Source organism: Rhinolophus sinicus, chromosome 17 (assembly GCF_057876585.1).
Source record: "Rhinolophus sinicus isolate RSI-liver-muscle chromosome 17, RSI-T2T, whole genome shotgun sequence".
NCBI lineage: Eukaryota > Metazoa > Chordata > Mammalia > Chiroptera > Rhinolophidae > Rhinolophus > Rhinolophus sinicus.
The window spans coordinates 176,497,501-176,508,704 of NC_142517.1; the positions used below are offsets into that span (position 1 = coordinate 176,497,501).

The window sequence follows — 11,204 nt, forward strand, 5'->3', positions numbered from 1 at the left end:
ACCCCATAAGGCCAGACAAGCACAACTTCTAAGGGAAAAAAAAAAAAAAAAAAAAATATATATATATATATATATATATATATATATATATATGCATACATACATTGTGGAGCTATAAAATAGAAAATTCCCAGAGCTCACATAGAGCTGGGAATTGTTTTACTTCCTACCTTGTTAAATATATGGGCATTCAGTAGCTACCCTGGAAGGGCCAGGCCTTACACAAAGAGTTTAATCAGTTCTAAAAAAAAGTCATTCTAAACCTGTCCTAAAATAATGTAAAAGACAGGATGGAAAAATCACAATAAACTGCAAGTAATTTAACTGCTTACCAGGAAAAGTTAATCACTTGAAAGAATAGCAAAAAGAATTCAGCACTCAACAACACAATGCATGTCTATCATCCAAGAAAAAATTACTAGATAGCAAAGAAATAAAATAATGCAAACCAACTTCAAATATAAGTTTTTAAGTTTCTTTTCAATTTCAATTAGCTAAAAGTGGGGATTCAATTTAATAAATGAATATCTATATTTCCACTTTCACTAAAATATATGCAAATATCGTATTTTGTGGACTTTTTCATATTAAAGAAATCAATATATTTATAGCATATTTTCCTTACAAAAGCCTTTTAAACTTTTTTTATCTCAAGAAATATACATAAAAAGCTGTGTGCTCGACGTTATTATTTTCTAAAATCCATACTCCAGGCAAGTGAGGCTCAGAAAAGTCACAATGCTTGAAGTATCAGAACTGGAACTTATATTCTCAAGTAGATTTACAATTACTAAAAGTTGCATGATAGTCCATTAAATAAATATTTTTTATTATTAATAGGTATAGCTTGTCTCCTAACTATATTTCCCATGTAACTTATAGTAGTACTGAGTTTGATGCAACAATGAGGTGTAAAATAATGGATATATATGTAATATATATATATATATATATATATGTATAATTTTATATACTTATATATTTATTCATATTTACATATATATTCTCTTTCAATCTTAACATAATAGCATATCTTATGAAATTTTGTGCACACTTTCAAGAGGCAGTAGTAATTATCACAAAAGTGACTAAATCTTCATCTATAGGTAAGTTAACATGGAGCTTCAATAGTGATTTCAACCTCAATTTCAAATAAGTGAATAAGAGATCATTAAGTATTCATAAATCTTATGTAGATCAGAATGGGATATTGAGGAGAAAAACTGAAATTCAGATAAAAGATTTTTTGGAAATACTTAAAAATCACCTGTGAGGAAACACAGCCAGAGGTAATTGACTTCCCCATGGTGAAATACTTAACAGAATAGACACTTGTCTACCTAGCAGTTTGAGTGCTTTGTTGACTTTTCTATTTATAACATAAAAACAAAATTTTTGAATTTCTAGTTCTTTCCAACTTCTTACTACCTTTGTAAAGAAAAATAATTCATACCGGGGTGCCAAAAACATGTACACAAGTAGACACTTTGGTCAATGTTGCTCACGCAGTAGTAGTTCACCATAATCAGAACTGTCTGGACGCTGATGGTAACCACTTTGAGCACCTCTGGAATTGCAGAAGTCAAGTGTGACTTGTTTTCATCTTTTGTTATCAGTATATATTGAGTATTACAATTTTAATGTACACTTTATTTTGGCACCATCTGTATTATCAAAATCACTTCCAAACATTAAAATTTTGTTCCTGATCTCAGACAGCAAAATTGCCACCAGTGAGGCAAATGAAAATTATTCTTTTTGATACACAAAATTAGGATATCAAATAGTCAATTGTGTGTAAACCTCATATTCTGAAATGCCATAACAAAAAAACATTTAAACTGTAGAAGGCCTAGTGTGCAATCAGAAATAAGCTTTTTATCTTAGAAAGAGTAATCAATATGACATAGTATAATACTTAGAATTGATAGGAGTAAACTTGGCTATTTGTTTGCATCCCAAAGAATTCACAATAGGAAAACAGCTAAGAGAATGGATTTGCTTTGTCTCTAATTTTTGTTTTTCTAGGTCTATTGCTATCATCGATGTTCCTTTGGTTTCATTTGATATACCATTTTCTATTTTATTTTGTAAGTGGGAACATAAAGCTGTCTATAAGGCTAGTTAAGCAATAGAATAAAAGATAATTTAGATGCCTAGACACAAATGATATTTTGTGTAGGAAATTTAAAAAATTACAGAAACCCACCAGCTTTTAAAATCTGATTTATGGCAATGTATTTGACCCACCTATATATATGTCAGCAATGAAGACACTTATCTGAAAAATACATTCTAATAAAATTTTGAAGTAGTTCATCTATAGCTTACTTTAACTATTAAGAGAGGTGTGAAGATGTGATTCAGAGAAATCCTAGTTTGGATAAACTGGATTTTTAACGCTTATTCTGATTATAACTGTGTGCATCTGAGCAAGTTACTTAATCTTGGATTTATCTGATGGAAGAGTTGGCCTTTATAATCTCTCTATATACATGTTTATACTCTATCCAAACATCGGATACATTGTTTTTAATGAAGGCAAGATACATTATGATGTTTCCACCTTAGCTTGTTAATACTGGTGCCAAAATTTTATTAGACTGGTAAGGCAACTTTAAAAGACTAAAAGCAACCTTACAATTGTGTCTTCTCAGGTCAAACAAGTGTTCATTGAGTTTATTTTGTTGTAGTGGTACCACAGAGATGCAAAGACATTTAAAAATGTAGTCACTGTGTTACCATGGGCAAAAAGAATAGGGCTGCCAGGAGAGGGGTGAAGAAAGGAAAGAGGATGTGAGGGAAGACAAAGGAAAGAGGAGATGAGGTCATTCTTAAAAAACGGTGCAGCTACAGCTATTTGTAATGGTTTATAACACCATTAACCTTGAAGTGAAAATGTCCACCCCCTGTGTCTCCATGATAGTTCCAACAAGGGCCAAATAAGAACAAGGGACTCCCACCTTCTGATGGGAAGGAGAGGTCATCCAGGAAGCAAATATCCACCTTGGGAGTACCTATAAGGCCACTCCTAAAACCTGAATTTTTTGCGCCCTCATTCTAGTAAAATCCTAAGCTCCTTTGTTCTTTGGGGCAGTTGCTTTCCTATGGGGCTGTCCACTCCCTCAGTATGGGAGTGTACTCGTTTTCTTTCCTTTAATAAACCCACTGCTTGTTCGGCTTTGTTCACATGACTTATTTGGTATGTTCTTGAATTCTTTCCTGCTGCATTTACCAAAAACCTATTTTTCAGTAACAACTGCTTCCAAGGAATTTGAATTTCCCCTGTATATAAAGTATGAATAAAAGCGAGGTATCCTGTATTTTTAAAGAGTGATACTGGCATATTCATTTGCTATTTAATTTATAGTACATAAATCTATTTTGAGCTAATTTATATAAAAAATGCAATTATCATTTAACATGAAAAACACCACAATGGTGCATTAGACCTCATACAAGATTAAAATGTCTAGATTACAAACAATCCACTCCAAAACTCTCTCTTTCTCTCTCTCTCTCTCTCTCTCTCTCTCTCTCTCTCTCTCGTCTCTGCATACCACTTTTATTCTTTGAGATTAGCACTTTAACATGGCTATGGGGAGGTGGGCCACGAGTTCCCGTTTCATAGATTTGCTATAAAAGATGGACTATGAATGTCCTTCTTTCTTGTCCCAAGTTAAAAGCAAAACAAAATAAAACAAACACACCAAACCAATAAAACACTAAGAGGGGATCAAATTGTCTAGGCAAGGGAGTGCAATAATATGATCGGCCTGGTATTGGTCAGGTGCTTATACCTGGTTATTCCACATTGGCCAAGTGACAGTGGGATTTGCAAGAAGAGGCTGAGTCCAGCTTTAAGCAGGTGTCAAGGAAGAAGCTTGCACTAGGAAAGATGGAGCACTATCCTGGGCAACTAGAAAACAGCTACCAATACAAATAGATGCTAAGCCTATTCAAAGTACAAAGTGATCAGCCCTAGATTCTGAAAAAGTAAGGGATTATCAAATAGTTGAAGACTGGATATAATACAGCTGGGTGACTGCACAAAATTGGGAAACAACAAGAGCATCAGCATGGAGGAATGCAGGTGCAAAATGTGCTTGGGGGCAATGGGAGGGTCAGTTTGGTGGGAAAGAGATAGAAAAAAATATAGGCAGTCAGGGACATGGCCATGGTGGGGGTGATTAAGGAGGAGATCATAACAAAGCCAGAGCAAATAACTTCAATAGCTAGCAAATAGATTCAAGCTGCAGAGCCCACCAAAACTATCAGCCCAGGTGTGTGTGTATGTGGCTGGGCGGCGGCGGCAGGGGTGGAGTGGAGGGGGGAGGAGTCAATCAGTTTACAGAGCCTGCCAAGATTAGCTGCCCAGGTACAGACTCAGAGAAGACCAGTCAACTTTGACTCAGAGTTATTATAGTTCCCAGCACAGCCCAGCCTGTGGGGCATTCCATTTCAGACACCCTTCTCTTAGGAGAGCTTCTCTTTGTGACTGTTCTCTTACACTTTTGCGATAAAAACTGCTCCTGCTTTGCCTCTCTGGTCTGCGTCCTCATTCTTCAGGTACGCGAGACCACCGACTCCAGACACCAGACAAAGAATCCTATATCAGGAACACTATCCAAATCCAATCAAGCAGGGTCATTTCCTCTGGAAATGCTATTTTTATTCCCTGTCTACTTCAGAGCACATTTCCAATCTCTATCTTTAGAGGTTTCTATGTAGTTCCTCTTTTCCTTTGTCATAAATGAAATCTGCAACAAACACATACAGTTGTTTTCTGAAGGGCCAGGATTAGTATAACCTCAGAAGACACAGCTGATCTAATATAAAAGACTTGAGATGGTCATTTAAAAAAAAAAAAGTATTCAACTTCGGTTATTTGAACCAATTTTACCACAAGGACAGAGAATCAAAAGTTTACCTGACTGGTACATGGGCTTGAAATTATTGCAGGCATCAGGTGAGCATCAGCCAGCAGTGGTCTGCTGGTAATTCTTGTGAAAAATGAACTTAGACTTGATAAAATAAATAGAACATCACTCTCTATTGGGAAAAACATTTCCTTAGAAATAATGTTTTTTTTTCTATCCTAGATACCAAGGGAACTTAAATGTCAGGTAAAATTTTGCATGCTTGGTTTAGATTAAAATATGTATTTTAAGACAAGTCATTATTATAGCTATTTTATTTTTGAGGTCTTTTAATATTTTCTCAGAACTTTGACTTCTGTTTTATATAAAAATCATATGGCACTGACATAGGAGTAGACCAGCAATAGAAATACAGGCCAAAATTGATTATCTTCAATATGATCTATCCCTTGGTGTGAAAATTATTTCCTCAATTCCAAATAAATATGTCTTTCTAGTGTTAACCTAAAAGTAAAAAGTAAGAGGCAACAAGCATTTGAGATCCAAAGAATAGCTATTTAGGAAACACTGATTCAGGCAGAAACCCAAATAGTGTTCTGAAGAAGAAAGTAAAGAATTCTTTTAGTAAAAAGTGCAGTCCTGAGAATAATAAGTTCTACATTTTCTTAGCCCTAGGATTGATCCAGTATGATTGCCCATTAGATGTCACAGGATCTGGAGGATGGGCATCACAAGGGTTCTTTAGGGGTTAGTCAGAAGGTTCTCGATAGATAGATAAATGTCTGGGCATTGACACAAGACTGGAAAGTTCAAAAGAATTCTGGAGACTGACATCTAGGGATGAAAACTGAGGAACACCCTGGACTCCCAACTTTTTTCAACCATATGTGGAATCATCAAATTTCATATTTATTGATTTATTGAAATAAGTGAAGAATATATAAGTAGCTCCAAATATATTTTGGAGTACTACTCTAATTAAACTTTATTAATAATATATTTTTATAAACTTTAAAATAATAAAACTACATTTATATAAAAATAATATCTAAAATAGGCCAATTTACCAATAAACAGTTTACACATACACAGTTTTTCACCACTTAACGAAGGCAATGCATTCTAAAAAATGCATCGCTTAGCAATTTCATCATTGTGCCAACATCATAGAGAGAGTACACTTAAGCAAACCAGCATGGATGGCCTACTACACATCTAAGGCTATATGGCATAACCTATTGCTCTGTAGGGGAGGAAAAATAATTTTCCCTCTGTCATCTGGGTTTCTGGCCGAGATAGCTCTGTAATAACATGTATACCTCCTGTATACATGGGAGACCCAGGAAAACTCAATAGCTGACCAAAATGTATGAAGCCCCCACCACCACCTTAAATGACACCTCCAGCTGAAGACAAAAGATGTCAGGAGTGGGGTGAGTGAGTGATGGGAGCTTACCAGGAAAAGTATAGTAAACAAGGGTAAGGTTTGAGTTTCTAGAGATAAGGTCACCCCCCACTTCCTGGTGTAGGAAGAAAGACACCCTTACAAATAGAGATTTTCCTGACAAATGTAAATGTCTTTTACACAGGGTAACTTCTTGGTTTTCAGGGCTTCTCCCATGTCTATTTCTTAAAATTAACCAGCTAAAAATAACCCTTATTTCAAATAGATATATTTTGGGATGACAAATTCTGTTCCTCTATAGCTCCTAGACTAAAAACCTGTACAGCATGTTACTGTATTGTATACTGTAGGCAATTGTAACACAATGGTAAGTATTTGTGTAATGCGGTGCTCTACTCATTTTCGACAGACAGCTACGGGGTCCCTAGGCCACAGGATTTTTCAGCTCCATTATAATCTTATGGGATTACACTCCTATATGAGGTCCACCTTTGAATGAAATGTCATCATGAGGCACATTATTGTTACAGGTATCCTGGGCTTTTCAAAATTTCACGTTATGCCACTTTGCTTTTAAAAAAGACCTACATTATTACCTGTTTTCCCAATTCAAAACAAATATGCAGATAATTTTTGTTTTTACCAAAAATCAGGGACAAGCAAAAATAGCCTTCAATGCCTTTGCTTTGCAGTAGATTCTTACAGAGGCAGCATTCACCCTGAACAGATAGAGTGTCACAGCTTTTACTATATGTCAGTGTTATTTTAGGTTTTAGGTATTATTTTATATGATTTACTAGGTTATTTTTTGGATCTGGGAAAGCTCAAAAAATTTCCATATAAATTAATGGTAATTGCTTCTTAACTTTACACCACTGCAGCTTTCAAAAGGTTTCATAGGAACTCTCTACCTTCAGATAGCAGGGAAAATCTGTATACTAGTCCACTAACTCTTCACAAAAAACCCTATAAAGTAATATTCCCATCTAGAGATAACAAAATTGGGAATATGCTTAAATTCTCTGAATTTCAAGTTTATATGTGTAAATCAGTAGTCAGTGCAAGATTTTAAGCCAAAATGTTTGACTAAAATATCCGCATTTTCATCCAACCTGTCATGCAGCTTCTTAACACTGAGATTTAAGCACTAAACCAGAAGAGAAATTTTAATTTTATGAACTAATTTACAGCCTTGAATGCAGTCATATACATTTTACATTAAATCCATGGAAATACATGTACAGAACTTAGATATTTCTTGAGAAGCCCAAGGGAAAAAAAAAAACACAAAAAAACAAAATTTTGGAGCATATTTGGGCAACTGATGAAAAGATTACAGAAGAAACATGGATAAACCAAGTATTTTCATTAACCAATAAATATTGGAAACAACAGAAAATTAAAAAAAAAAAAAGAATGAGAGATCAACAGGCAGCTTGTTGATATCAACTATCCCTCTTTTAAACTTCATTGCTACATAATTAAGAAGAGTCTCACTTCTTGTGATTTTCCTTGACATAAAACATTTCTCTATAGTTTATACATTTATCTCAAAATATTTTTATGCTAGTCAAACAATAATTGATATCTGCACATTTACTACAATTTATTAGATTATATAGAATAGGGATATATGGAATAGTGGAGGTTGTGCAAGAACAAGTTCCATAGGAATGAATACAAACAGGCCCGATAGTAGTTTTAATAAGAAGAATAAAGAAAAGGCTTCATAAGGAGCATGAATTTGAAGGATGGGAGAATAATAGGAAGAGAGGCCAAAAATCACATTAAGAAACATGTGTGTATGTGTTAATTAATTTAAAAAGGAGAAGAAGAATGGGGCATCTAGAAATAACAGATTCTCAAAATGCTCTGTTACCTCCAAACGTTATGTATATTCAAGGAAACTGTGGAGAGTTTAGTTTGGCTGGAAGTTGAGGAAAAGCAACAAAACTCATTGCTACATCATTAAGAAGAGTATTGCTAATTGTGATTTTCCTTGACATAACCATATACCATATGGCAAAGGTCAGTATTAGGTTTTTAATATATAGTTCCTTATTAAATTATTACAATGACCTTTTAAGTTAATCATAACTCTTCTCATTTACTTTTCTCGCAAATAGCACAAGTCCAAAGATTTACCTGTCCAAGGGCTGTCCCCTATCACCTCTGCGTTTCAACATAGTGTTGGAAGTCCTCACCAGAGCAATCAGGCAAGAGAAAGAAATAAAAGACATCCAAATTGGGAATGAAGAAGTTAAATTGTCACTCTTTGCAGATGACATGATGCTATATATAGAAAACCCTAAAGACTCCACCAAAAAGCTATTAGAAACAATCAACGAATACAGTAAAGTTGCTGGCTACAAAAGCAACGTACAAAAGTCCATTGCATTCCTATATACTAATAATGAAATCTCAGAAAAAAAACAATTCCTTTTGCAATTGCAACAAAAAGAATAAAATAACTAGGAATAAACTTAACCAAGGATGTGAAAGATGTATATGCTGAAAACTATAAGACATTTTTAAAAGAAATTGAAGAAGGCACAAAGAAATGGAAAGACACTCCGTGCTCATGGATTGGAAGAATCAACATAGTTAAAATGGCAATATTACCCAAAGCTATGTACAGATTTAATGCAATCCCATCAAAATCCCAATGGCATTTTTAAAAATAAATAAAACAAAAAATTATCAGATTTGTATGGAACCACAAAAGACCTCGAGTAGCCAAAACAATCCTAAGAAAAAAGAACACTGCAGTAGATATCACACTCCCTGACTTTAGCTTGTACTACAGGTCAACAATAATCAAAACAACATGGTATTGGCAAAAAACAGACAACAGACCAATGGAATAGAATGGAACATGGAAATAAACCCACATAAATATGGACAGATAATTTTTGACAAAGCAACAGAAAACATACAATGGAGAAAAGACAGCCTCTTCTTTAAATGATGCTGGGAGAATTGGAAAGCCATGTGCAAAAGAATGAAACTGGACTGCCATCTGTCACCATGTACCAAAATTAATTCAAATTGGATCAAAGACCTAAGCATAAGACCTGAAACAATAAACTGTATAGAAGAAAATATAGGTACTAAACTATGGTTCAAAGAGCATTTTATGAATTTGACTCCAAAGCCAAGGGAAGTAAAAGCTAAAATAAACGAATGGAACTATATCAAACTTGAAAGCATCTGCACAGCAAAATAAACCATCGGCAAAATAAAGAGGCAACCAACTGAATGGGAGAAGATTTTTGCAAAGGGCGCCTCCAATAAAAGGCTAATATGCAAAATATACAAGGAACTCATACAACTCAACAACAAAAAAACAAACCCAATTGAAAAAATGGGTAGAGGACCTGAAGAGACATTTCTCCAAAGAGGACATACAAATGGCAAATAGACATATGAAAAAATGCTCAACATCACTAATCATCAGAGAAATGCAAATAAAAACCACAATGAGATATCACCTCACCCCAGTCAGAATGGGTATCATCAACAAGACAAATAATAACAAGTGTTGGAGAGGCTGTGGAGACAAAATAATCCTTATACGTTGTTAGTGGGAATGCACATTTGTGCAGCCACTATGGGAGACATTGTGGAGGTTCCTCAAAAAATTACAAATAGAATTACCATATGACCCAGCAATCCCTCTCCTGGGTATCTACCCTGTAAATCTGAAAACATTTATCCATAAAGAAAAGTGTGCTCCAATGGTCATTGCAGCTTTATTTATGGTGGCCAAAACATGGAAACAACCAAAATGTCCTTCGATAGATGAATGGATAAAAAAGTTGTGGTATACTGTTTGGTGGTAAGAAAAAATGAAATAGTACCATTTGTGACAACATGGATTAATCTTGAAATTATAATGCTAAGCAAAATAAGTCAGACAGAAAATGTAGAGAACCATATGATTTCACTGATATGTGGTATATAAAACTAAAAACAACAGAAGAACAAGACAATCAAATGAAGTAACAAAAACTCATAGATATAGACAATAATTTAGGGGTTACCAGAGGGTAAGGGGAAAGGGGGCTTTAGAAGAAAGTAAACAGGATCTAATATATGGTGATGGAAAGAGAACTGTCTCTAGGTGATGAACACACAATGTGAGATACAGATAATGTATTACAGAATTGTACACCTGAAATCTATGTAATTTTACTAACATTTGTCACCCCAATAAACTTTCATTAAAAAAAAAAAAAAAAAAAAGATTTACCTGTCTAGGGTCCAATCACTGGCAAATATTGAGGTTGAGATTTGACCTCAAGGCCATCACATTCCAAATCCTGGGCTCTTCCTCCCATCTTATTTTTCCTAAACAATGCCTTCAGAATACTGTTCTCAATAGGTAATTGATTTAAAAAATTAAATTGATTTGGGAAGTATTTTACTCTATATGCACTCACTGGTTATTCTAATTCTCACTAGCATCCTAAAGGGTCTGAGAATCATAGAAAATAAACCTGATTAACTTTGCTTATATCATTTTCCAAATGCATTTGACCTTTGGGACTTTTTTTTTTAATTAAAATATAACACCTATTAGTCGCCCGAAATTAGTGTTTTCAGGGACATCCTGTGGGAAACACAACCTTATTGGAAACAAGAATAGAGTGCATGAGTGGCACTGTTAAGATTTCAGGAGATAAAATCAAGACACTAAATCAGTATCAGATCACAGAATGCTTAAATGAAAGTTGAGGAGAATGGATTTAATTCTGCAAGTGAGTAGGAAAAAATTTTTTGAAGGAGTTTGGAAAAGAAAGTGATGTAGTAATATAATAGGGAGAATATCCAAAGTATTTTTAATATTAAACGATAATTATAGATATTTCAGCAACAATTTTTTTCAGCTATCACAACCTCTGCTAATGCTTAGTGCC

General features: G+C 34.4%; 1 long non-coding RNA gene across 1 annotated transcript in view; it reads left to right on the forward strand.

The window, feature by feature from the left end:
* Positions 1 to 10,725, forward strand: part of LOC141567917 (uncharacterized) — a 29,195-nt gene extending 18,470 nt beyond the window's left edge. The window contains exon 3 of the long non-coding RNA XR_012490896.2: positions 8,412 to 10,725. This is a non-coding gene — a long non-coding RNA (uncharacterized LOC141567917). The remainder of the gene's footprint in view (positions 1 to 8,411) is intronic.
* The last annotated feature ends 479 nt before the right edge of the window (positions 10,726 to 11,204 follow it).